The 27,284-nt window shown below is 69.4% G+C and overlaps 1 long non-coding RNA gene across 1 annotated transcript in view; it reads right to left on the reverse strand.

Annotated features, from left to right (window-relative positions):
• Positions 1-471: 471 nt before the first annotated feature.
• The window catches only part of LOC311168651, a 47,112-nt gene continuing 20,299 nt past the window's right edge, over positions 472-27,284 (reverse strand). Inside the window, exons 2-3 of the long non-coding RNA XR_014617062.1 lie at positions 24,002-24,052; positions 472-538 (exon numbers count right to left, since the gene is read on the reverse strand). This is a non-coding gene — a long non-coding RNA (uncharacterized lncRNA). The remainder of the gene's footprint in view (positions 539-24,001; positions 24,053-27,284) is intronic.

Consider the following 27,284-nt stretch of genomic DNA (forward strand, 5'->3'; position numbering starts at 1 on the left):
CTGACCACGGAGCAGTCAGGAGTCGGCCGAGAGCATCGCGGCCAGCGCTGGACCGCAGGTGCGCTAAGGGGGTGCGGGGAGGGCTGACAGTTGACCTGGGCGCGGGACCCACAGGACGGCTGCCCACGACCCCAGGGACGCCGCACACTTAGCGTGTCCGGCCTGTGCTGGGAAGCCACGAAGACGGGGCCACTGCAGGTGCGTGTCCAGGCAGTTCCCGGAACCGGCAGGAAACACTCATGTGGGCAGGGCAGGAGGCCCGGCTGCTGCTCCTCGCACTGGCCAGCGGCCGAGTCGGAGAGGTGGGCTCTGGTCTGGCCTATGCCCGGAACAAGACTGCCTGGCTGCGGCCACAGCCCCAGGGGACACCGGGCACCCACCCCCGCGGCCACCCCCGCCTGCCCCAGAGGCCTACCTGCGCGGGACAGCTCCTGCAGGCTGGCCAGGCTGGCCACCAGGCCCTGCCGCGTCCCCGGCCACGCTGCACGGTGGTGGGCGTCCCACAGCGGAAGCTTCTGGCACCTTCCCAACACTCCGTCTGCGAGAGAAGCGGCAGAGAAGGGAAAGAGATGGTGTTTCCCACTCCCAGAGGCGCGTCCACCGAGGCCGGCCAGGCGGGCCAGGGCGAGGCAGAAGCTCCGGGAGCCGGGCTCGTCAGGCGGCACCGGCCTGGGGAGAGGTGGACGCGGGCAGCCTCCCCACGATCCCCACCCCACCTGCCCTCATTCCCCGCCCGGCCCCACGTTTCCGACTGACAGCAGCACAAGCCGAGGATGGGCAGGGCCGGTGTCCAGCAGAGAGACGGGACGCCCAGGGCGGGCGCTGCGGGGGGCCGCACGGTGAGGCCCGCGTGGGGACCGACGCTGGCTCCGGCCCATCAGCCTCCTGCCAGCCACACCTTCGGTCGATCCTAATTAGTCTTCGCTGAGAAACCGTTGGCTCTGAGACCAGCTCCCTGGGGGCAGACACTGAAAACGCCCTGCGGGGGCTGCGGTCTCAGGCCAGTCCCGGCGACTGGTCACCATCCACAGCTGGTCTCCCCAGGGGCAGCGGAGGGGCCAGGGTGGGGGCCGGTGGGCGGGCATCGCTGCTGGACAGACGTGTGCGCGGAGCCCAGGGTCTGGCACAGCGGCCCGGGCACAGCCCCAGATCTTGGGGCAGACGGCGACCTCCACGGCCACCGCAGCCTCCCCATACTGGGCTCCGAATGGGCGTCTGGGGTCCCCCGAGCCGGTCCTGGAGGGACGGGCCATGCACCACCCAGTGTTGGGTTTGGCCTGAAAGAACCCGGAGCCTGGGGGACACGTGAGGGGAAGAGGAGGCCAGAGAGAGACAAAGGAGCGGCCCGGCAGGCCCGAGCCTCCCTTCCGGTCCCAAGCGGAGTCTTGAGAGCCGACGCTGGACACACAGGGGCTGGGCGACCCCCGCAGCTGACCGGAACCACAGCCACGAGGGCCCTGGCCGGCCGCCGGGAAAGCCCCGCCCCGGGTTCTGCGGGCACAGGGCAGAGGTCAGAGGGCACAGCCGACACCGCAGCCTGTGGAGTGTCCTAACAAGTGGCTTCTCCCCCGCCGGCTGCTCCCCACACAACCGGCCGTCCCCCCAGCCAGGCACCTCCCAACTACTGGCCGCCCCCCCTTGCCGGGCGCTCCCCCAGCTGAGCCCCCCAGTCACCAGCGCACTCACTGCAGGCGGGAGGGGGGCGGGCGCTCCTCTGGCCTCCTGTCCCCGCTCCTCTCACCGACGCTGTTTTCTGACGCCGCGGGAAGAGGAGCTACAACTTGGGGTGACAGACACTCCAGGGCCCTGGGCTGGAGCAGCTGCGGGGGGGCGGGGGCACCCTGGAGGCCAAGCGAGCCTGCGCCAGGTGGACGCCGCGGTGGCCTGGCTGAGGGGGGTCCCGGGGCGGGGGTGGGGGAGTCTCCTGCAAACGAGGGCAGTCACGGCGGCGAGGGGGGAGCGGGGCGGGCAGGGGCCGCGGCTTCGTGTGGGGTACGCGGTGCCGGGGTAAAGCCCCCCACCTGGGCCCAGCGGCTGCCTGCGTCCAGGTGCCAGAACTCTGCAGACAGTGACCCGACCCGCAGCCACCTCTCCGCGGCCACCCGCCCCTCTGGACAAAGGGACAGCGGAGCCTGCCTGACCTGGCCAGCAGCGCCCTCGGGACACGCAGGAAGGAAGCCCACCTGGCCGCGGGGCCCCAGCATCCCAGAAACCTGCAACCGCCGCCGTGGCTGCGGGGGGAGCGGCCAGGAGTCAGCGCTGGGCAGGCCAGGCCCTTGGGGAGCATCTTCCTCCGTCCCTGTTCTCCCACTGGCCACAGCTGGCCAGGAGGAAGCGGCAGCAGTGACCCCTGGTGGGCGCTTCCCTGCAGCGCAGGGCCCGCCTAGGCCAGAGCACCCCAAGCTCTGCACACCCCTCCAGACCCACCAGGCTCAGGGGGCGCCCCCCAGACACTGGCGCACAGTGGGGCGGCCCCACAGCTGCTGCCTGCCACGAAGACACGCAGCGCCGCTGCCAGGAGAGGGCAGGGAGGCCCCCAAGCACGCACGCCCCACAGGACCCCGAACGCTCACCCAGGCGGGGCCGGGCCGACTGGACAGCACCCGCCACGCACCCCCATGTCCCCAGCCTGTGACCCCAGGAGGTAAAGGGAGCACGCGGGCAGCCGTGGGGGCACCAGTGGGGCTCGGCGCCTGGGTGGGCCCAGCCTCCCGGGGCCAGAGTCCCTTGGCCTGCAGGAGGGGCCCGGCCCTGAGACCCAACGGGGGCAGCTCTTCAGGGAGGAGGCCGGCCCGACCCCAGCCGGGCTCTGAGCGGGAGGGGGACGCCACCCCAGGCCGCTGGGCGCCTCCCTCCTCCGGGCGCCCAGGTCAGAACCCCTGTCACTGCCTGTCCTCAGGGACCCCAGGGACCCCAGAGCTCCCGGACGGTCACGGCCCTCGGAAGCCGGACCCCGCCGAGGAGCCTCTGGAGAGGGGCCCTGGCCGACGCGGCTGCAACAGCAGAGGGAGCCGCCGGCCTCGGTGTCCGTCTCGGGGTCCCCCCCGGGTGCCGGGTCACCCCCGCCCCCCAAGGGCCACGCCGAGGCCTGGGCGGCAGGCCTGGTGAGCACACAGCCCAGACCAGGTCCCGGGCGGGCAGCGGGCGGAGGGCACGGGCGGACACCTGACGCCCCACAGAGCCCGGCTGAGGCGAGACGCCAGCGCGGCCGGCAGCCCCTCGGACCCTCGCCCCGAGCGCCGGCTCTGAGGGCCTGGGGTGGCCACGAGAGGGAGGCGGTGGAGGGCAGCACCCCGGCCTCTAAGCCGCAGCGTCCCGCAGAGGCCTGCACCCCACTGGCCGCTGCGCCCCCTGCGGCGCCCTGGCCCCACGCGGCCGCCCGGGACGGCAGCGCATTGGCTGAGGCGCGGGGAAGGGCTTCTCTCAGGCCTGGCCTTCCGCAGTGGACAGAGCGGCCGGCCTGCCTCCGCCCCGGGGTGCTCCGGCGCCCGCCGGGGAGCCGTATCCTCAGCGCCTCGCCGTTCTCGCTCCCTGCGGGCGGCGAGGCCCGGCACCGCGTGTGGGGCAGCACGGTCCGGAGCGGCCGGCAGCCGGCCCTCCCCGCAGCGTCTAACCCTGCCCTGGACGGCCCTGTGGGTGCGACAGGCGGGTGGGCGCAGAGGCCCCAGCGGGCAGGCTCCCGGCCGGGCGCCCGCTGCCCAGAGCTGCCGGGACAGCCTCCAGCGCGGGGGGCGGAGCTGCCTCGGGGAGGCGCCCCCGCAGGGCCGGGCAGGACATGGGCCCCGGGCTGCGTGCGGGGTGCGGCGCGGAGGGCAGCGGGCGCCCTCCTCCTGCAGGTGGAGCCCAGGCCTCGGGCTCCCGGGAGCAGCGTCTCCCTCCTCTGAGCCCCCCGCCCCCGAGCTCCGCTGCATGAGGGCTCGCCGGACTCGCTCGTCTCCCCCTTCTTCCGCCTGCCGGGAAGCTCACGAGCCGTGCTGGCCAGGGCGCCCTGCTGCTCGGGCGCCGGCTGCCAGCCCCGCGGGTTCGCTCTCCCACTTCGGTCGCCCGCGGAGGAGGACACGGGACACGGTGGAAACGGAGCTCCCAGCGGGACTCGCCCGTATCCCCGGCCTGGCGGGGACGGTAGTGCCCAGGGATGGACGCCCGTGGGCACCGGACGCGCTCTGCCCTCCAGGAGCCTCCCCCGGCCAAGAAAGGGCAGCAGCGGGCACCCCGGCCGCCCACCCGTGCTCCCGCCCTGCCGCGGAGGGGGCAGGGGCCCTGGCACAGCTGCGCCCCCCGGGCTGCCCGCGCTGGGGCCCGCACCGGCGCCCCCAAATCCCGCGGGTGGCAGCGCCGCGTCGGTGCAGGGCTGAGATAAGCAGCCGGAAGGAAGGGGCGGCGTCCGGGCAGCTAATCTCCCATCAGCGCGGCTCAGCCCGTTGCCAGGTAACGGCCTCTTATCAGCGAGCCCGGCCCGGCTGCAGCATCGAAGGGCGCGCGGCTCCGGGAAATGGCGCTTCACGTGGGGCGAGGGGAGGCGGCTGAGCCCCAGCCTGAGCCGTGCGGGGCGCAGACAGCACCCACCTTGCGTGTGCCCCTGCAGCCGCAGCAAGGGGCACCCGCCCACTTCGGTGGGGGGAGGACAGGGAGGAGGAGCCTGCAGGAGAGAGGAGGTGACTGTGGGGGCCCCACTCCCCCGGGGGCCCGAGGCCGCCCCGGCAGCCTCCACTCCCAGCCTTGCGGCCATCAGGACACATCCGGGGCTGGCCCGTCCTGGCCAGCACCCAGGGCTGCCCCCGGGGTTTGGGGGGGCCACCTGGCCAGCCCACCACACGCTGAGGCCCTGTCGTTGTTCCCCACCTCTCCCTGCGTTCTCAGGCCACTGTGGACAGACGCTGCCTGCAGAGTGGGCTGGGGCACGAGGTCCACAGCCAGGCCCCGGCCCGCATGGAAGGCAGGTCCTCCCTGACAGCCTGCCCGCCGGAGGCCCCAGGCTGCCGTGGCCGGGGAGCGGCCCTGTCCCTGCCGGCCAAGGACCAGGCACACGTCCCTGCTTCCCCCCCAGGCCACGAGCCCAGACGTGGGGAGGACAGGGGAGGGACAGGGCCGCTGCTCCTTGGGCCTCTCCCGGCCAGCGGGCGCCTCCAGGGGTCTTGTCCGCATCTCTGTCGAGGGGCCCGGGCGTGTGGTGGGGATGCCCCCACTCTTCCATGCCCCCTCAGGCGGGATCACCCTCAGGCCCTGCCCCCCCACCCGGCGCAGGAAGGTGAGGCCACGGAGATGCCCCACAGGACGCCGGGGTGAGGGTGGCCGTCCACTTGCCTACGGGGTGGCCTCACGCACGCGGCCAGCCCGGGAGCCACCCAGCCACAGACGCCCTGGCCCTAGGGAGGAACCGAGGCTGAGGACAGAGGCTCGCGGCCGCTGAGCGGATCCAGGTCCTCGGGTCACAGAGACGGCCGGTGGGGGCAGAGACAGCAGGCGAGCGGGGCAGTTTCAGGGAAGTTCCGGAGCTGGACATACAGCAGCGCGAGGGGGCGCCCGCCGCCCGCTAGAATGGCTGAGCCGTGGGTTTTGTTTCGTGAGTCTTGCTTTTTTTTTTTAAAGGTGTATTTATGTATCCAAGCCCTGGGCACAGTCAGGAGCGCGGGAGGGTGAGAGGATTCACCAGAGCCAGAGCGGGGAGCAGAGCAGGCAGAAGGACCGAAGGACACTGCTGAGGGGAGCAGCGGGCGGCAGGAGAGGTCTGCGCGCCATGGGGGACCCTCCTCCGGTGGCCGGGGAGTGGCCGGGGATCGAACCGGAGTTGCAGAGGCTGCGGGCAGCTATGCAGCCCAGCGCGCAACCGCTGTGCCACCCGGGAGGCCCTGTCTCACATTTCTCAAGGGTAACACTGGATGGGAGGGAGCGTGACGGTGCCGGGGAGGACACGCTGAGCGCGGGACGGAAGCCGCGAGCGCGCGGGGTGCAGCGCGGGCCTGCCCAGCACCGAGCTGCAGGGGCGCCGGGTCCGTGTGGACGAGGCTGCTCTGCTGTCTGCACATGGTGACCCACAAATAACAGCCGAGTCTGGGCCAGGCTGGTGGCCTCCCGGGCGTGCCCCGACCCTGCACGGCTGCGGCGGTGACACCAGCCCCGCGCGCGGCTTGATGAGCAGGAAGGCGCCCGCAGTCTCGCAAATGAAAGGATAATGAAAGCAATTTATTTGAAAATTAAAATATGATGAAGAATGGCAGCCAGCCCTCGCGACAGCCGGCCGCGTGCCCCCCGCCGCGTCCCCCGCCCGGGCTGGAGTGAAGTGGCCGTCTGGGGGTCTCTCTGGGGGGCCGTCTGGGGGACGCTGCCACGCTGCCCACCCCGCGCTGGACGTGCCAAGGCCTGGGCTCAGTCGGCGCCGGCGGCGGGGCAGCACGGAGACCCCACGGCCTTCTCGGCGGGCCTGGCCGCAGCCGCCCGGGCAGGAAAGCAGCCCCAGAGGGTCCCAGCGGCGGGGCAGGAGCTGTGGAGTCGGGACCGAAACCCCCCACGGGGTCTGGAGCGGCTCCCGAGTGGGCGTGGGACACCCGCTGGCCACTGGCCCCGCTCCAGCGGGCAGCTTGGGCTCCCCAAGAGCTCTGTGCTCGGGGCTGGAAAACCGCTGCCCCTCCTGACCGCGCCCACGGCCCCGAGTGGACTCAGGGACTCGAGTTCCCTTATTTCGTGTTGCCACTACCCTCCTGCCCCCCGATTCTGGTACATCATTGAGGGCCCGGCCCTGTCAGGATGCTGAGGACACCATGGCCAGCAGGCACCACAGCCTGCCTGGAAGCCCAGCCCTCTGGGGCGCCACAGCATGTGGGTGCTGGGCCCGAAGGGGTTGCCGCACTCTGCAGGGCCTGGGCACCAGCCTGGAGCACCTCCCAGGTGCTGGACACTCCCTGCTGACCCTGACCCAGTCCCCAGGGGCTGATGGACAAGTCCCGCCTTCACCGCCGCCACCCCCAGGGGCCTTCCCACTGGCTGCGCTCGGCGCCTGGCGAGAGAACCAGCCTTAAATATTCCCGGGACCGACAGGGAAGCAAAGAGATGGAGCCCGGAGGGCCCCAGAGCGCAGCGCCACCCTGCCAGGAGCATCTGCCTGCGATGCACTCCCCAGGGGGCCCCTGCACCTGGCGCCGTGGAAGGACAAACACTGCGCAGGGAGGCCAGGGTGGCGCACGCCTGTCCCGCCCCGAGTCGCGGTAAACTCAGGTTGGCTGTTCCAGGCAGCACCTCCAGCCCCCGGAAGCGATTGGCAGAGTCCCAGCTTCGGCATCTCCCGACCCGGACAGAGAGCGCAGGCCGGGCAGCTCGCCCCGGGCGCTGTGGGCTTGAGCCTGAGGTCCCAGCGCAGCTCCTCGCAGGGCTGCGCTTTCTTCGTCTCTCCTCCCGCCCCCCGCAGACACGCCACACGCATTTCTGGAGCGCAGGGCTCCCCATCAGCTCCTGGGGAAGGAGACGCGTGTCCCCTGCACAGCTCCGCGCGCGCGCGCGGGCAGAAGATCTCCAGGGCTCGAGGAGCTCCTTCCTCAGCGGCATACGTGGTGCACACATGCACACACACGCCCACTCGTCCAACTGCAAAGCACACGCATGCACACACACAGTCACATACGTGTGTGCAGTGCACTCACATGCAGTGCTCACATGCACACACGTGGCGCACACGTGATTGTACGTGCACTTATAACACACAGACGCAGTCAGATGCATGCGTACATATTGCACACGAGCAAATGGTGCACGCATGCATGTACACGTTCACACGCTCATGTTCTCATGCACATGTATGCAATGCGCAATCCACACATGTGGTACACATGTGCACGCAAGGCTCACACACAGTACACATGTGTGCAAATGCACATGCAGTATATGCAATGCACACTGGCATGGTGCACACATGCACACACATGCAACAGTACATGGCACAACTCACACACGTGCCAATGATATGCACAATGCACACACATGTACTCACACCTGCATACATGGTACACACTCAGAATTCATATCCATGTGATGCACTGCACACATTTGGTGCACACTCCCACATATGTGTGCGTGCCACGCACAATGTACAGGTATGCACATGTGCATGCTCATACACGTGCACACACATGTACATGCAGTGCACTGTGCACCGTGCACACTCACACATATGCACACACGCACAACCATCACGGAGAAACTGCAGGGCTCAAAACTGTCAACAGCTCACCCCGATTCCCTGTGCTATTTGGTGAGAAGGCAGCGTTGCCATGGCAACCTGCCCAGGCGCCGGACGGCCACGGCCACCACGGCTGTTGGCGGCAGGGGCAGTGCCTCGTGGCTCTCGCTCTGCTCGTCCACAGCCGCTGTCAGGCGCAGTTCTTGCTTCTCGACCTTTGTCATTGGCTCTGGTCACTGGAAAACCACTGCCCTTAACCGGCTTTTATCCAAACCTGGGGCACACCCAACAAGGAAGCAGAGGGCCACCCCGAGGTGCGCAGGGCCTTCACTGGCCCTGGAGGTGGCCCCTGGCTGGAGCCACACCGGAGTCTGGGGGTGGCTGGGAGCAAATGCACCGGGGTCACCTCGGTGTCACGCGGCCCTTGCTGGGAGCAGGCAGGGCCGCAAGCCCCCCCAGAGCTGAGCTGGGGCACGCCCGGGGCCTCCTCGAGCTGTGGGGCCAATCCTCCCTGACACTGGGGCAGGACTATGCTCTGGGGCCACGCTGCAGGGGCACAGCCAGGACCAGCTGGAGGGGCGGCGGCTCCCCCGCAGCCGCCGGGCTCCCCACGCCCCTCGCCGCTGTGTGGTGGGAACTTCAGGCCAGGAAATGGAGGGACAGTGACCAGAAGAACTCCCATGGCTGGGGCCAGGGCAGCAGCGTGGCCGACCGGAGCGGGCAGGACTGCACACCCACGCCAGTCCCCCGCGCCTCTCTCCAGCAGCCGGCACCCTACTCCCCCAGACGTGGCCGGTGGGGGCCACCCGGCATCTCACCAGAGTCAGGCTTGAGTCCCTTGAGGCCATGCAGCCGTGGTGGTGCTCCAAGAGGCCCCCAGACACTGACCAGTGGCCAGCCGCGCCTGGCCCTGCTCCATCCTTGCTCTGGTGGGTGCCGAGAGCCCTCGAGAGCCGTCCTGCCATCCCACTCCCAGGGCTGCCCCCGCCCATGTCAAGATCACACACTCACGCCCCATAGCAGATCCCGTCAAGGTCAGTGCCCGTGTCGGGTGCACAGATCAGCTAGGCAGCAGCTTCCCGGTCATGCCACGCGGGGCTCCCATGTGCTCTGCTCTGAGCAGGCCTGTGTCCTCTGCTGCTCCCCAACTTGGACACAGGATGGCTCCCCATGGGCAGGCATGCAGGTGGCATGCAGGTGCATGCAGGTGGGCATGCAGGTATGTGTGCAGGCGGGTGTGCAGGTGTGTGCGGGCGGGCATGCAGGTGTGTGTGCGCGGGCAGGTGCACAGGCGTGTGCAGGAGGGTGTGCAGGTGGGTGTGCGGTGCGTGCAGGTGTGTGCGGGCGGGCATTCAGGTGTGTGTGCGGGTGGGTGCGCGGATGTGTGCGAGGGCGGGTGCGCAGTCAGGCATGTGGGCATGTACGGGTGGGATGTGCGTGGGTGTGAGTGCGCTTGTGTGCATGTGTGTGCAAGCTCACTGCCTTCTGCTTCAGGGTGAGCACACCCCGGGCTCACACTGCCTGGAGACCTGCCCCACGCGCCCTCTGAAGGAGCGAGGAGGCCGTTCCCACCGCCGCGCCGCCTCCTCCACAGAGAACCTCGCAGAGCGGCGTGGGGCGCGGCCCCCTCATCGCGGGGCCTCGTCCTTCGCTCTCTGCCCAGGAGTGACGAGCCGCCCGAGGCTATTTAAGACCATTGTAGCCAAGGGTCTCCTGTCGGAATACGTCAGCTCCTCTCTCTCGGGTGCCGCCTTTGCAGTTCATCAAACTGCTCCAGGACCCGCGCGTCTCCCCCTTAGGCCCCACGATTACCTGCTGTTCTCTCCCCCCCAGGGACACACAGGAGAGGGGAAGGCGCCGCCCGTCCCTGGAGTGTGGCTGGGGCAGCCAGTGCTGCCTGCGCCCGGGGCTCGCCAAGCTGCACCGACAAACCTGCCGCTGCCCTCGCCCGGCGCCTGCCACCCATGCCCACGGGGCCCGTCCTTCCGTAAGGGTCCTCGCCCCACGGCCGGGCTCCGGAGCCACCGCCACGCGGAGCTCCTCCTCCCTTCTTGAAGCCGCCAGGTGTTCCTCTGCGCCTCAAGCCGCTCTGTTCCCGGGGGCGCGCCTATGTGCTCCCCACTTCTGCTGCTCCCGTGAGCAGGGTGTGCACCTGTGTTGTTGACACCCGCCTTCGATTCTCGGGGTCCTGGCCCAGAAGTGGGACGGCTGAGTCACGCAGTAATCCCTGTTTGAAGTTTCTGAGGAAACACCACCCTATCCCACGGTGGCTGCACCATTTTACCCCCTCCCCACCCCCAGATGTCACATGCCCGGGAGCACCTGCTGCTTTCCCGGCTCCCTCCAGCAGCCGTCCCAGGGCGGACCAGGTTGCGGTTTTCATTTGCATTTCCTAAAGGTTAGTGATGTCGAGCGTGTGCTAACTGGTGTGCTCATCTGTGCTAACTGTGGTGCTAACTGTGCTAACTGATCTGCTCATCTTCTCTTTTTAATATTTATTTAGTAGGAGAGCTGGGGTGCAGGCCAGAGGTGCGGGGGGTGAGAGGATTCCCCGGAGACAGAGCGGGGAGCAGAGCCGGCAGACGGACTGAAGACACTGCCGAGGGGCGCAGCGGGAGACAGGAGGGCCTGCTGCGCCCTGTGGGGAGCTCCCTGGCCGGGCATGGACTGAGGCCGCAGCGGGGACAGCCTGAGACTCCACCCCCCAGGCCCCAGGGAGGCCCTTTGTGCTTCTTCTTTGGAGAAATGTCTATTCAAGTCCTTTACCATTTTTCAAATCAGGTTGTTTTATTGCTGTTGAGTTGCAGAAACTGTTTATATATTCTGGATATTTGAAGTGCAAATATTTCTCCCGTTCTGGGGCTGCCTTTTTACTCTGTGGGTAGTGTCTTCTGATGCTGGGGCTTTTTGTAATTTTCATGAGACCCAATTTGCCTTTTTTCTTTTGCTGCCTGTGCCTCTGGTGTCACAGCCAAGAAGCCGCGGCCAAGCTACATCCTGAAGTTTTTGCCCTGAGTTTTCTTCATGGAATCTTGTGCTTTTAGGTCTGACATTTAAGTCTTTGATCTCTTTTGAGTAAATCTTTGTGTGTGGTGTGACACCAGCGTCCAATTTCATCCTCTTGCACACAGGCATCCATCCCAGCACCACCGGTTGAATTTTATGCAATATATAAAGTCCTTTGTTATTGTGAACACTTTCCACGAGAGCCTGTTTTCTCTGCTGCTCGTGCACCTGTGCTGCTGGCCACTGCTGGCCTCCTGCAGGCGTCCTCTCATTGTCCTTCCACTGCCACCTGTGCGTCTTTGGATGGTGAGTCGGCAACAGCATATAGTTGGGATTGGGTGTGTGTGTTTTTAAGGATTTATTTATTTATACAAGAGCTGGGGTACAGGCCAGATGTGCGGGGGGGGGAGAGGACTCACCAGAGACAGAGCGGGGAGCAGAACAGGCAGACGGACTGAAGACACTGCTGAGGGGAGCAGCGAGGAGACAGGGGAGGTCTGCCGCGCCATGGGGGTATCTCCCTCTCCCAGGGGAGGCTCGAACCCTCGCTGCAGAGGCTGCACACAGCTTCACAGCGCAGCGCTCAACCCTCTGCGTCACCGGGGAGGCCGGGGATTGTATTTTTAATTAACTTGCCAATCTCTGACTTTTCACTGGACAATTTTGACCCTTTATGTTTAACATAGTTGGGGTCGGGGGGACTTGCTTCTGGCCTGTGCTGTTTGTTCCCTACACGGTGGAGTTTTGGTCCCTCATTTCCCATATTCCCCGTTTCTTCCATGTTTTGTTGCGGTAAAATGTTTAAATTCTTTCTTAATTTCCTTGTGTACATATTCGATGGTTCTCGCCTTTTTTGGTTATTACGGGGATTACATTTACGACCTTCGAGTTGCAGCGCTCTGGCTTCCACTTACAGAAACTCAACTTCAACAACCAGAATCCTGCTCCTCCGCAGCCCCACCGCCCCCTTCAGCTGCCGATGGCCTAACATTGCATCTGGATGCACTGCGCACGCACGAGCATAAACTAACAATTCTTTTAAATGCGTTAGTCTCCCAAATTATACGAAAAACAAGACTTGGAGCGACAAACTAGCACTACAGTAAACTGGCTTTTCCACTCATCATTTTCTCCTTTCTTTGTACATGGATTTCCGGATGTGAGCTCCGGTGAACAGCCTGAGGTGATTTTTGCACGTGGTTAGACACAACCTGGTAAATCCTTTGTGAACAGACATTCCACGGACAGCCCCCCGTCTGTCTGGCGACGACGAGAGTCCCCCCGTGTGAACGGAGCTCCCGCTCTCTCAGTGGTCAATGGGGGGTGCCATGTGCTGAGCCACCAGGTACTCGTGCCTCTGCACCAACATCCCGAAGCAGGGCCGAGCACATCCGTCAGAATGTTCACAGCTCGTAATTGCAGATATAATTAAAGCGCAGAGTCTTTCCCAAGATAACAAGTGATCCTCTTTCACAAAATTATATTCTTCTGAAACAGGGCCCCAAGGTGCCCACTTGCCATTTGTGCCTTCAGCACACCTACTCCCAGCAGCCAGATTCACGCTGGCTGGTGAACTCTGCAAAACAAAGATAAACCCCCCTGCCACGTCCCTGCCACGGCGAGCTGGCGAGAGGACCGGGGCCTGGCCCGGGGGCCGCGCCTCTGGGCTGACCGCGCAGCGTGGACACCTGCCTCTGATTCCATCTCCTGCAACTTCCAGCCATTCGAGCAGAGCCGCGCTTGCATGGGCTCCTTCAGCCGCCTCGACTCCTCTCCCATCCAGCCTCCGCCACGGCCACCGCATGGGCAGAGACGCAACACTCTCCTGCAACCCAATTAACTCGATGCGGCTCTGCCCTGTCACGCTCCCCTCGTGACGGGCGCCTTGTTCACCTCGTCCACCTCAGCCTCTTCCAGACGTATCCAGGTGCCATCTGAAGCGGAGAGATAATTGCAGGTGGAAAGAGGGGGCGTCCCCTTGCCACCCCGCATCTCTGTCAGTCAAGCTGATGTGCGCTCCCGTGGGTGCTGCTGCCACATCGGGACACGCGTCAGGAGGCTGCCAGGGAGACGCGGGCCCTTGTCAAGGCACACACGGGGCCTCCTGCCGCACCGCGGGGGTCACCACAGCCTCGGCTGCGGCTCCTCCAGGTCACTTCAGAGTCTACGGCAGCTGAAGGGAGGGTCGGGAGAGCCAGGCAAGCAGGAGGCCTCTCAGGCCCGGCGCTGAGGCTGACCGTCCGCAGCGCCTCAGGGCCGGGCGGCTGCCTCGCCTGGTGCTGTGTCCCCGCTGTGGGTCTGTATAAGCACCAGACTCCCCACCCTGTGTCCCCCAGACCGCTCATAGGAGTCCGGGACACTGGGCAACCCCGGGTCTCCCACCCCTCAGCGCCCCTCCGCCCGCCACGCACGACGGCCCGTTCCCGACGTGCTCCCCAAAGCAGAGGCCGTGGCGGCCTTGAAGACACCGTCTGCCCAGCGGCCACGCGCAGCAGGGCCCCGGCCCCGGCCGGCGTCTAAAGGAAACGGGGGCAGCTGAAAGCCAGGGGCACTTCCCTCTCGTGCGGCTCGGGGCTGGGGGTGCCAAGGCGGCAGAGCGGGGGTGGGGGGTCTGGCGTCCGACCTCAGCAGGCATCGGAGCCGCGGGAAGCGGCCGCGGTGGAACAACACGCCCGGCCGCGGACCAACGGGCAGCGCCGGCTCAGCAGACCCGCCTGTGCGGCCTGCGGGGCGGCCACGGAAACTCACTCTCCTCCCCAGACGCGGGGGGCCCAGGGCAGGTGCGGCAGGCGCTCCCCGGAGAGGCCCCTGCCCGGCGCCGCCCCCGCGTGTCTGCCCGGCTCGCCCGTGTCCGCGCGGGGCGCCCCTCTCCACGGCTCCTTGGAGCCACACCAGCGAGCCCGCCCGTGCTGGCCCTGGGCTCCGGGTCTGGGTTCCCAGGACAGACACAGCAGAGCCTCTCCGACCCCGGCCCCGCTTCTCCGCCCTCAGGCCGCGCCACCCTCAGGCTCCCCCCACGTGCCGGGGCTCCACACCGGCCCTTCCCCGGCGGCCGGGACCGTGGCCAGCCCTCTCCGGGATGGTCCGGGGAAACTTCGACTTGAGACGCGGGCGCACCCAGCCCAGGGCAGCCCCCCCAGAGTCTGGTGAGGTTTCCTGACATGGGTGACCCCGGCCGCAGACACCTGCGCAGCCTCGTCCCCACGGCCTGTTCGGCGTCATTCCCCTGCGGCCTGGGCGGCTGCTGCTGCTGCTGCTGCTGCTGCTGCTGCTGCGGGGCCCCGCCCTGGGGCAGGTTCGCAGGGAGCGAGAGGCACAGGCGGCTGCCCACTGGGGCCGGAGGGCAGCCCTCGGGAGCGCGCCCCCGGGGAGCCCGGCCCCGCACTCACGCAGAATGAGGCTGCACCGGCCCCCGCGTGCCCGGCAGGGCCGTAGGAAAGCACCCCGGGGCGGTGGTCACGGAGGGGGTGCTCGCCGAGAGGGCAGCAAGGAGCCCAGGGGGGCGCCGGCGCAGCTGCAGGCAGGCGGCGCGGCGGGGGGCGGGGGGGGGGCGGGGGGGCGACCCCTCCCTCCGCGGCTTCCCAGCGGCCGCAGGCTCCCGAGGAGGATCGACCTCCTGGACGAGAAGCTGAGGCACGGACAGCGCCGCCGGCCAGGGGCACCGCGGCCCCCAGAGCCCCGCGTGTGGGGCCCTCGCCGGCGCCCAGCCCTGCCCCGCGCCCGGGGAGCCGCGCCAGCCGGTGCCGGGGAAACAGAAGGGCCGAGGGCTCGGGGAAGGGCCCGGGCAGCCAGGAGCCCTGCTCCGGCCGCGGGAGGACGGCGCAGAGGCCCTGGGGCGACCCGCCCGGACCGTCTCCAGGCAGCCCGCGGATCCGCCGCTCTCCCCGAGTCGCTCGCAGCCGCGCGCACCGCCCTGGTCTTCGGGTTCCCTCTCGGGCTCGGGTTTCGGGCCCCAAGTCCAACAGGCGGGGGCAGGCGGCGGCGGCGCTGACCTGAGGCCCTGGGCTCGCCTGGACCCGGCCCCTGGCCTGCCACGCGGCACCTCGGGCTCCGGGCTCCCGCGCCAACAGCAGGGGAGATGGGTAGGGGCACCCCACAGCCCCCCAACAGCGCCCCGAAGCGCCTCCTGCTCGCAAGGACCAGAAGAGAAGGGGAGTGGCCCGCGGCCGGGCCGGGCCTGCCAGGCGGCGCTGCCTGGAGCCACGCTGACCCCTGGCCGCCCGGCCTTCCCTCCCGGGGCGCCGCAGGGACCCTCTGGGGGGAGGGGGCGGGCGCGGAAACCCCGACACAGCCCAGGAACACCTGCCGCCGGCTCCGCTGCTGACGAGCCAGGGAACAAGCATGTTCGTCCCACGCGTGACGGTGGCTCAGAGCAGCTCCTCACCTGCGGGGCTTTCCGGGTTTCAGACAGAGGCGGCGAGAGAGAGACGCGTTCCAGGCATCTGCAGAAGCTGCCCTCTGCAGCCTCGCGCGCTGGGGGGCTGGGCTGGGCTGGGCTGGGCTGGGGCTGGGGCTGGGCTGGGCTGGGCTGGGGCTGGGCTGGGGCTGGGCTGGGCTGGGGCTGGGCTGGGGCTGGGGGGGGCTGGGCTGGGCTGGGGCTGGGCTGGGGCTGGGCGGGGCCGGGCCGGGCTGGGCTGGGGCTGGGGCTGGGGCTGGGCTGGGCTGGGGCTGGGCTGGGGCTGGGGGGGGCTGGGCTGGGCCTGGGCTGGGCCTGGGCTGGGCTGGGCTGGGCTGGGGCTGGGCTGGGGCTGGGCTGGGCTGGGCTGGGCTGGGGGGAGCTGGGCTGGGCTGGGGCTGGGCTGGGGCTGGGCTGGGGCTGGGGGGGGCTGGGCTGGGCTGGGCTGGGGCAGGGGCAGGGGCTAAGGCCAGGCCGGGGTTAGGGGTCAGGGTGGGCTCCAGCAGGGGCGGGGGCTAGGCAGGGGGTTGGGGCTGGGGCTGGCCTGGACCAGGGAAGGTGCGTGGGGTGGGGGCGCCCCCACAGGCACAGCTGGGCGCAGGGGCTGAGGCCCGCAGCTCTGACGCCCTGGGGAGCCCATGGCGGGACACGGCCGCCCGCCGGAGAGACGGTGCCTGGCGAGGGGCGACCCGGCAGGAGGAGCCGAGCTGTGCCGCTGCCGCAGTGCCCACGCCCGCGCTGCTCCGGACAGTGGAGGGTGGAGGGCGGCGTGCGCCCATCGGGCTCCGAGCCCAGGCAGCCCCCACGAGGCCCCCACCCGGCCCAGGGCCTCGTGCCTGGACGGCGGCCCCTGTAGCGCCCTGGCCGGCCCCGCGGTGGTCGGGCAGGTGCGGTGGGAGGCCCGGGGCTGGGAGGGCAGGCGGCCGCCCTGCGCCTGCAGCGCGGCCCACTCAGAGGGCGAGGCCGGGTCCTGCCCCGCGCAGGACGCAGGGCACCGGTGCCCGCCCACCCGCCCGCAGGGCGCCGCGGCAGTGGGCATCTCAGAAGCGAGTGCAGAGCCGAGGGGCGTGCGGACGCCCCCCAGGTCGCAGCGTGGGGCCGCAGCCTGGCCTGGCGCCGAGCGGGGCCTGCTCTCCAGAGCGCCCCAACCGGACAGAGGCGCCCCCCGTGTCTCCCGCGCCCGGCCGGGCAGGCTCTGGCGGAGACAAAGCCGAGGAGGCCTCGGGGCCTCGCGGGGGGCGGCAGGCCCTGGGCGGGCCGGCGTGTCCTCCGGGTGGGCCGAACCACGCCAGGTCGCCGTCGCCCGCTGGCCCGGCCGACAGACCAGCCTCCACGTGCCCGCAGAGCCGCGCCGGCCGAGCAGGCCCGGGGAGGGCAGCGGGGAGGGCCGCGAGGCGCTGGGCGCCGGCGAGGGGCGGACTCGGGCATCCAGGCCGCCCCGCGGGCTCAGACCCAGACACGGGGGGCCGAGGCCACCCCAGCCCCTGCCCCAGGGCGACGGTCAGCCGCGCGCTGACGCCAAACCACCCCGACCCCCCCCCCGACGCCGGCTGCACTGCGGTGAGCCGCCCCCCAGCAGCCCGCGGGCACGTCCGGGGCCGGGCGGGGCAGGGCAGGGCCCGGCGGCCGCAGAAGCCGGACGTCTCCTCATGTCCAGGGGCCAGAGGACAGACTGTCTCGCGGCCTGTCTGCGTGCGGCCCTCGAGGGTGGACCTGATGTGAGGGATCCCGTCTTCTGCGAAAGGTTTCAAACGATCCCTCCAGAGCCGGGTCTTCACCCGCTGAGGACACGTCCCGGGGCGAGTCGGCGGCGCCCTGAGACTCTCCTGGACGTCGGCTTCCGTCTTGCTTTACAAAGCTCCCTCCCAAGTTACCAAGGATCCCCCCAGCGTTCCTCTAGGGCGTACAGAATCCCATCATCCCTTAGGAAGCCTTCCAGCCATCGGGACTTTATTTCGGGGCGAGGAGTTGGGGAGGGGTCCAGCTATAGAGTTTCTAAGCGTCTGGCCAGTTGTCCCCAAACAGTACCGAGGAGCGTAACGTGTCGTCATCACCACGCGCCAGACGCCCACGCGCGCTGGGTCTGCTCCTGGTCTCTTCTCTCCTCCTGCGCTGTCTGTCCATCTGTCTGTCCCGGCAGGCGAGGGCACCCCGCAGCATCAGGGAGACTGGCCAGCACCAGCCTTGTCTTCCCAACTTTGCTGTTCAGCCTCATCGAATTCTCAACACGGCGTTTAAAACCACTTTCCTTTCAAAGGCGACGTTCCTGTTGTTCTGACGCTTCCCCACGAGGCCAGCAGGGAGGGGGACGAGACACATTAAATCCTGCGACCCCCCGTGCTGCCGGCCCAGGCACCCGAGGGGGGCTGCGACGTCCAGTCTTCCGGCCATTCTGCAGGCCACGTCCGCACACCGCATCTCCCTCCAGGGCCGCAAACTCTCCACCTCAAGAACCCCTCAGTGCTGGCTCCGCCGGGCAGCAGCGATCCGTTTCCCCAACCGCTGATGGGGCGACGCTGCCACCGACCGCTGCCTTCTCAGCTGGTCTTTCCCCGAGCCCGGTTTCACAAGAGCAGTTGTTTTCCTCCAGCTCTTCCAAGGTCTCTGTCATGCTGTCCGGCTCTCCCTGGAAGAGGACCGGCCAGCGTCCGGCAGCCGCGTGTGCGAGCTGCGAGCTCTGAGCGTGGGAGCAGAGGCCAGTGCTCTGGGGGGTGGGGGGCAGCTGGCGAAGGCATCTTCACGGCAACCCCGCATCCAGCGAGTCCAGCGCTGGGCCCGGGGCGCAGCGGCAGGGAGGAGGAGAGCGGGTGGCGAGGGTCGAGGATGTCGGGGAGCCCCCACACAGCCCCACTACAGCCTGGGGTGAGGCCCCCTCTCTGGCCCGTCAGGCCGTGGGCCTGTGTCATGCTGTCCGGGGAGCTGGTGGAGCCGCCTGCTGTGCTGGGCCCGTCTTGCGTCATCGGCCTGGGGTGGAGCTTGGCCGGGTGGCCCCTCGGTGCTGTGCCTGGGGCGTGGCTGTCGCGTGCGCGGGGTGGTGCTGTGAGGTGGTGTTAGGGTGTGGGCTGTCTTGGGCCGTGCCAGCGCCAGGGTGTGTGCGCGCGGTGCCGTGCTGCAAGCGTGTGTTGTGCCATGAACAACTGCTCACATTCTGGGGTCCCTGAGCCGGGGTCCTGGCCCCGCTGGAGAAACACCCGCTGTTCTGGCCGCCAGCCGGGACAGGGCAGCACCGCTGCGCTCCGCCCAGGACGGCAGGAGACTTCCCGCAGGCTGCGGACCGGGAGGCGAGGGGGCCTCCGGGGTGCTTTCAGCCTGTGCTCTGGGCCATGATCTCCCGAGGACGCGGAACTGGGGCACCCGGACCAGGCGCCTCCCGGAGACAGCCTTCCCAAGACGGCCCCCTAGACGGCCCCCTAGACGGCCCCCCATGGCCTCCCTGAGACGCCCCCCGCCCCCGCCTCCCCTAGATGGCCCCCCAGACGGCCTCCCCGAGACGCCCTCCCCAGACGCCCCCCAAACAGCCTCCCCTAGATGGCCCTCCCAGATGGCCCCCCAGAAACGGCCTCCCCTAGATGGCCCCCCACGGCCTCTCCGAGATGCCCCCCCTTCGTCTCCCTGGAGACAGCCTCCCCTAAATGGCCCTCCAGACGGGCCCCCTCGGATGCCTCCCCACCATGGCACCCCCGGAGATGGCCTCCCCAAGACGCGCCACATGCCTGGACATATCTGCGCACGCTCGGGCTGGACACGCCCACACCCGGGCTGGACACGCCCACATCCGGCTGGACACGCCCACGCCCGGCTGGACACGCCCATGCCCGGCTAGACACGCCCACATCCGGCTGGACACGCCCACGCCCCGCTGGACACGCCCACACCCGGGCTGGACACGCCCACGCCCGGCTGGACACACCCATGCCTGGCTGGACACGCCCACACCCGGGCTGGACACGCCCACATCCGGCTGGACACGCCCACATCCGGCTGGACACGCCCACGCCCCGCTGGACACGCCCACGCCCCGCTGGACACGCCCACACCCGGGCTGGACACGCCCACGCCCCGCTGGACACGCCCACACCCGGGCTGGACACGCCCACGCCCGGCTGGACACGCCCGGCCCGCTAGGTGCGTCCGCCCGTCGCCGGGGCCCGCGCGGCCGGGTCATCCTCCTCCTTCCTCGGGAGCCCCTCGGGGTCCCGGCCGGGGCCGCCCGGGGCGCGACAGGAGGCGGCTGCCGTGGGCACCGGGCCAGCGCGAGCCGGGCCCTCAGGGGGCCCCACGGCCGAGGCGCCCCCCGCCCGCCCTGCCCCACGGCCGTCGGGACGGGCCTGCCCGGCGCTGCCGCCCCGCGCCACAGCCCCCGCGAGTCGTCCCCGCAGCCGGGCCCGCAGCGCGGCCTCCCCGGGCGACGGCCTCTGGCCTCCCGCTGCGCCCGAACCCCCGACCCCCGACCCGCCCGGGGGCGAGGACGGGCGCACGAGGCGAGGCGGCCCCAGCCCCTGCGGGCGGCCGGGCCGGAAACCGCGCCCCGAGTCTCCCCGCGGGAAGCTGGAAGCCGGCGCCCCACGCGGCTGCCCCCCACCCCTCCGGCCGGCCCGGCCCGACCTCCGGACCCGAGGACGGCGCGGCTGGCGCGCTCGCTGGGCCCGACGCGCGGAGCTTCGCCTCCGGAACAGACGCCGCCAAGCCAGGCCCGCGCCAGGACCTCCCGCCGCCCGGCCGCGCCGCCCTCTCGCAGGGTGGGTGGACAGCAGAGGGGCCGGCCGGGGTCGCGGTCGCCAGCGCCCGGCAAGTCCAGACCCGCGTCCTGCTGAGAAGGAGCCGTGAAAACACGTGAAAACCCCAGACCGCCGTCGGGTAAGTGGAAGTCGTGGGCTTTCTCGCCCTCCCGCGTCAGCACCTCTGGGGACACCTGTGCTCAGACGTGCAGCCTGAGGCCCGAGCGTGGCTGCGGCTGTGGCGCAGGTGGGCACGGAGACGAGAGACGGTGCGTGTCAGGGCGGCAGGGAGCAGCGCGGAGCAGGGAAGGGCCACGAGAGAGGCAGGGAGCCCAGGGAGAGCAAGACTGCCCGGCGCTGGGAGGCCCCAGCCTCTGCCGCCCCCGCCCCGCGCCTGGATGCCTCACGACGGATGGTGTGGAAAGATCATGAAAGGCCTGAAAAAAGCCACTGGGGCGCCAGGACCCTCCTTTACGGCCTGCCCGACCCATGGAGAACCTGCCCAGCCTGCTGGCCCTGCGCCCCCAGCCAGGAAGCCACGCTTGGTTTGAACTGACCGTCTCGGCGCCTGCATGTCCACAGCAGGCAGGCCAGGCCCTCACCTTCCCACCCTGGCCACCTTCCCACCCTCCTCCTCCGACACCGCTGGGACCTGTCGTGTGATCACCTGGGGCCTGGACCCCAAGGAGGCACAGCGGGGCCTCCCTCTGCCGCGAGAGGGGCTTCCCAGAGCATCCACGGAGCGGGGCTTCACGTGGGAGAGGTGCCCAGTGGGTGTGGGAAGGACGGGGCTCTCATCCACTCTGGCCACCATCCGGGTGGTCACCTGTCCAGCCACCTGCCCATCAACAGACGGGCCTCTGGCGTGGGATCTGCACCTTCACCAAAAAACCGATCAAGAATCAGATGGAGGGGCCTCCCCAGTGGCGCAGCAGGTTGAGCGCAGCGCTGTGAAGCTGTCCGCAGCCTCTGCAGCGCGGGTTCGATTCCCAGCCGGCCAGGGAGCTCCCCACAGGGCGCAGCAGACCCCTCCTGCCTCCCCGCTGCTCCCCTCAGCAGTGTCTTCAGTCCGTCTGCCTGTTCTGCTCCCCGCTCTGTCTCTGGGGAGTCCTCTCACCCTCCCATGCCTCAGGCCTACACCCCACCTCTTGTATTAAAAATAAATAAATCTTAAAAAAAAAAAGAATCGGATGGAGGTGGAAGGGCTGGGCTGCACCCACAGAAACTGCACTAACTGCCCCCATAAAAGCTCAAAAACAGGTGTTTTGGGTTTACCCCAGACCCGGTATCATCTGTCTTCAAAGTTAGCGATTTTGGAGAGTTAATTTGCCCAATTGCAAGTCAACTGGAAACCGGGGAGAGAGAAAAAGCAAAGCTGGAGCGTGTCCACAGAGGCCCGCGGGGCGCTGCACACACGCCAGGCCCGCTCGTCCTCCTGGGCCGTGGCCTCCGCCCTGGTGGGTGGACAGCAGGTGCCAGTCCTGGGAGGGAGGCGCCCGGCCCTGGGGGCAAGGCCTGGCTTGCATCCACCCGGAGCGTGACTCGCCCACTCCTGAGAAGGCTCCAGCCGCTGCCTTCCCATTCACACAGGCGATTAGCGCTGCCTCCCGCCGCCTCACTCGGTAATTAATTTCCGATCCCTTTAAGGTTTGACTAATTGGAATTTGGGGAAGGAAGCAGAGCTGCGCCGTCTCGCCCGGTGCCCTCGGCCCCCCTGCAAGGAGGGACACATGGCGGGAGTGGCCGCCTGCACCGCTCAGGCGCTGCTGCCTGTGCCCTGGACAGGCCCAAGGCGCGCCTGTCACCTCCACCGGGGTGAGACCGGGTGTCGTGGGGAAACACCCACTTCTCAGTCTGTGAATTTCCACACTGCTCGTGTTTAGTAACGACAGAGCCACACGTTATTCGTACAACTCGCTCTTCGCAAGCTTGAGAACAGCTGGGAAAACGTCAGCGACTCACACCTCCCCTTTGCACTGTCCGGTTCTGTGACCCACACCGGGGTGGCCTCGCCCCACCAGGCTGCCCCAGTACCCGGAGCCACCCGGCCCCCCGGGCGGGGAGGCGACTGGGCTGTGCCTCGCCTTGAGGTCACTTGTATGTGTCCCTTACTCTTCTCTATGTCCAGGCCTTATAAGTCATAGTTTGGAAAGTACAATGACCTTTCTTATTAGAAATCCCCCGAGGGCCTCCCCGGGGGCGCAGCGGTTGAGCGCTGGGTTGCGAAGCTGCCTGCGGCCTCTATGGCGCCGGTTCAATCCCCAGCTGCTCCCCGGCCCCCGGAGGAGGGTCCCGCATGGCGCGCAGACCTCTCCTGCCGCCCGCTGCTGCCCTCAGCAGTGTCCTTCGGTCCTTCTGCCTGTTCTGCTCCCCGCTCTGGCTCTGGCGAATCCTCTCACCCTCCCGCGCTTCTGACTGTGCCCAGTGCTTGTGTAAACAAACAAACAAATAAATAAATAAATTAAAACATGCCTCTATTAAATAAAAAAAAAAAAAAAAGAAACCCCCCGAGCAGTGTGACCCGGCGCACCGCACAACTCCACTCCCCGGGGCCTGGGGCCTCCCTCCTCTCACGCCTCATCCTTTCCTCCAACCTGCCCCTGGCACTGATGATCCCGTGTGTCCAGTGACACGCTGGCCCTTAAACACAACGGGGACCCCGGGCTGCAGGGCTCACGTGCGCGGGGTGCGCACCAGACGCAGGGCTGCCGGGAACACGGGCCGGGGCGGTGGGGGAGGGAGTCGAACGGCCAGTCGGGAGGATGCCTGGAAGGGAGGCTTTGGCATCGCCTCTGGTGCTGCAGGCGTCAGCCGGAAGGCGGCCAATGGAGGGCGACCAGGGCGCGTGGGGCCAAGGCGCCGGCACGGCTCGCTGGTGACACACGCACCGTGGCTCCTAAAACACGGGGGTCCAACTTCCTACCCTTCAAACGACTGTCCTGTCTTAAGCCGACGGACGGAAGGACCCGCGCCGCCGACGCAAACGGAACGCGCCGATTCTCTATTAAAGCAAAGAGGAAACAAATCTTTGGAAGCTCAGTAACGTGTGAATTTCTAGATCCCGTGTGGATCTCAACGAGGGGCCCCGGCCACCACGCAGCCGCTCCAGATACACTCGCCTGGACACGCGTCCCCCGTCCCCCTCGCCTGGCCAGGCCAGGCCGCCTCTGGCTGCACACACGCACCAGGAGGCCTTGTCGCAGAGGCCAGGGTCAGGCACCACCGGGCCTGCAACGCTTCCTGCGCCCCGGCAGGCAGCGCCTACGGCCGGGGTCCTGGGACGAGGCCAGGGCACGGGCACCAGCCCACCCTCCAGGCTCCAGGGGGCACGGTCCCCCGCGTGCAGCGCCCCATGGAGAGGCCAGGGCACCTGACAGTGCACCCCCAGCCCAGCCCCACTGGAAGGGCAGCGCCATCAGAAGGTGGACGCTCACGAGGAGAGGGACCCAGCACTGTGGACACAAGGAGAACCAGGCCGCCCCGACCCCGGCACACAGCCCTTGAGAACAGCAACCACATGGGCCGCAAAAGGCCCCGCGGGCAAAAGCTCGTCTCCCAGGGCAGGAGTTTTCCGAAGAAACCTTCGCCTCCAGCCGGCCGAGCAGCCGAGACCACCAGCGGCCTTGGGTTCCCCGCGGAGCCGGCCCTCAAGGCCCGAGGCGGGTGGGGAGGGGCACACGGGCCCACGCCGGCGGGAGGGGACGCACTCACCATCCACACAGGTCTCAGGCGGTCTGCAAAGTCCATCCTCAAACAGGCAGCCTGGGCGGGAAGAGAAGGGAGAGTCAGGGCCGGAGCGTCGTGGGTCCCCCGCCGCGGCCCCCAAGCCTCGCAGGCCGCACCCGCAGGCAGGTCCGGCTGGGCCGGTGGAGCTGGACAGTGGGACGCGGCCCCCCTCTCCCAGGGGTGGACGCTGTGTGGGCTGGCGGCTGGGGGAGGCCTCGGAGTGCTGAGGCCCCAGGCCGGGAGTCACGCCCTCTCCGGAGGGAGGACAGCCGAGGAGCCGGACACCGCTGAGCGCGCCGCCTGCCTCGCTCGCTTTCCCCAGCGGACACGTGTTCACCCCCAAGGCCCCGGGGGTCTCCCCTGGGGACTGGCAGGTTAGTCCTGCGGGCGTCCACGGCAGCACCGCCAGTTCTCAGGCCCGGGGCTCCTCCCGGGCGCAGACAGCGCTCAGGTGGGGGACGGGCGACAGGACGCCTTGCGGGCAGCCCTTCATCAGAGACTCCCCCCAGGGTGAGGCCTCCCACAGCCGCTGTCCTCGGTGTCCTCGAGCTGACCCTCCCTCCCCGACTCGGGGTGAGGGACCCCGGCCGGGCGGGGGTCTCGGAGCCAGGCCCTGACCCGCGCAGCGGGAAGAAGCTGCCCTGAGCAGGAGCCCCGGGCCCTGCTGTCCCCTCTGAGGGCCGCCTTCCTCCCTGCACCCCAGGGAGACGCCCCCAGGAGGGGGGCTCAGCCGGCCTGAGGAGGAGCCAGGCAGGGTCCCCCCTGCCGCCCGCGCCCCACGCTCTCCCTCCCGGCGCCCCCCAGGCTTCCCCCACCCGGCGCGCCCAGCTCACGCGCACCCCACGCCTGTCCCGCCCGGCGCGCCCCCGCACCGCCGCGGGCGCCCAGCGGGGACAGCGCGAGGGGCGCACGAGCCCCACTTGGACCCCCGGCGAGGAGGCGCGGGGGGGGGGGGGGGGGTCAGGGCAGTTGGGGGGCGGGGCTTGGCGGGGGCAGTTGGGGGCGGGGCTTGGCGGGGGCAGTTGGGGGCGGGGCTTGGCGGGGGCGGGGCCCCCCCCCCCGCGAGGCCCCCTTGTCCCGGGCAGCGCCCGCACAGCCCGGCAGAGGCCCGCGCGCCCCGGGGGCGCCGACGGCCAGCGTGGCCAGCAGGAGGCGCCGCCGCCCCAGCCCGGCCGCACCCCGAGGCGACCCCACCCCGAGGTCGGCCGAGCCGGCGCAGGCCCGGGGCGCCCGCACAGCGGGGCCGGGGCGGCCCCCCGCGAACGCGGCCGCGGCGCCGCCCCGTGGGGGCTCGTCGAGGCGAGCGGCGGAGCCCGAGGCGGGCGGGCTGGACGCGCCCTGGACACGCCCGCGCGCCCCGCGCCCGGCTGGACGCGCCCCCGCCCCGGGCCCCCTCACCCCGCCGGCCGCCCGGCGCCCCGGCCCGTCGCCCGCTCAGGCGCGGCGTCCCGGCCAAGGGCGGCCGCGGGAGGCGGCGGCGCGCCGGGCATCGCGCTGCCCCTGGCGTGGACCCAGCCCGGCCGGCGGCCCCGCGCCCGCGTTCCCCGGCCCCGAGGGGGGCCTCCGCGCCGGGTCCGGCAAGGGCGCAGAGCCGGGCTGTCCCGGGCCAGGGGCGCCCCGGACCCCCCGCAGGAGACGCCGGGAAGCTCGACGGGGGCGGCCCCGCGCCGGGGGCACGTGCGGTCACCGCCCCGCGAGGCGCCGGCGGGGGGGGGGAGGGGGGGAGGGCGCGGGGGGGGGGAGGGCGCGGCGGGGGGGGGGGCCGGGGCGCACCCGCTGGCCCCTGGCCTCAGGGCCTGCCGCGCGCTCGCAGGCGCCCCCGGGTCCGGGTCGGGTCGCGGAGCGCGCAGGGACGACGACGGGCGCCCCCCCCTCCTCCTCCTCCTCCGCGCCCTGGGCTCCTCCGGGCCCTCCCGCGGAGTGAGCCTCGTGGGCCCCCTGCGTGCGCCGGCAGCGGGTGGGGTGTTGGTCCCTGCCAGCGCGCGCGGGGACCCCCAGGCAGGCCCCCCTTTTATATGGGGGCTGCCCTGCCCCAGGAGAGCCCCTGGACCGCGGGTGGGCCGGCGCCACGCGGACTCGGGGAGCCGCCCGCTGCGCGGCAGGACTCTCGGCGCCTCCGCTGGGCCCAGGTTTCCCAAGGGGGCCCGAGCCGCCAGCCAAGGGCAGGCCCTCCCCACGCACCCCGCGGGGCCACAGCCAGGCGGCGGGCGGGAGCGGGAGGGGCCGGACCCTGGGTCTCTGCTTCTCCACCTCAAGCAGCCAGTGGCCTCTCAGGAGGGGCTGTGGGGCCCACGCGAGTTTCTGACGGGGGCAGGGAGCCCGAGACACGGCACTTGGAGCAGGCCCTGGCCCCACACCGCGGGTCGGGGGCCTCTCCAGGGCCGCTCAGTGGGAGCCGGCGGGGGTGGGCGCCGGTCAAGGGTGCCCGGGGCCCCACACCGCGGTGCCCGCCAGCCCTCGGGGCCAAATGTGCACTGGAAGCCAGAGGCTGGAGGACGTCCTGCAGGCGCTGGGTCTGGCCCCTCTGTCCAGCCGCTCCCGCAGGACTCCCACGGCATGCTGGGCGGCTGCGTCCACCAGTAACGCCCACTTTCTGAGCCCGGCACGCTGACCAGACGAACCCAACAGTTTCGGCGACGCTGTTCTTCGCCCAGACTTGGGGAGAGGGGCCCAAAGGAGGGCCCACGGCCCTGGTGGGGGGCAGGAGAGGTTCCCAGCAGGAGCCGGGCTGCCCACGCTGGGGTCACCCCACAAAGCGTGACCTGCAAGGCAAGCGGTTCTAGGCTGACCGGGCCACGAGGCCGCGCTTGCTTGGCCGGCCAGCGAGGCCACACAGAGGGGACGCCCGGTTACTTACGCCCATCTTGGAGACGCTTCATCGTATAAAAGCCGCGAGAAATGAGAAAATGCAGAAAATCCACAAGGAGCAAAGTCCGGCGCCAGTTGCCCCCCAGCCACAGACAGCGCCTGTTAATCTGTGGTTTTCCATCGTCTCTCCGTACGGGGCTCACACACGCCCCATTTTATGACCTGCACATTTAGTTGTAATATCTTGCGACTTCCTGCCCTTGATATTTCTCATCACGGTGAATCTTAATCACTGCATGATAATTAACCGCGCGCACACGTGACCTGCTCAGCCAAGTTCCTCTGAAATAACCTTAAGTGGTTTCCACACTGCAAATAAGGCTAAAATCTTGGGTCTCCACGGCAAGGTCTTGGGAATATCTCGGATTTTCCCCCACGTGGGATAAATCCCCACAAAGGA

This window comes from Talpa europaea (genome assembly GCF_964194135.1).
Source record: "Talpa europaea genome assembly, chromosome: 3".
In the NCBI taxonomy this organism is placed as follows: Eukaryota; Metazoa; Chordata; class Mammalia; order Eulipotyphla; family Talpidae; genus Talpa; species Talpa europaea.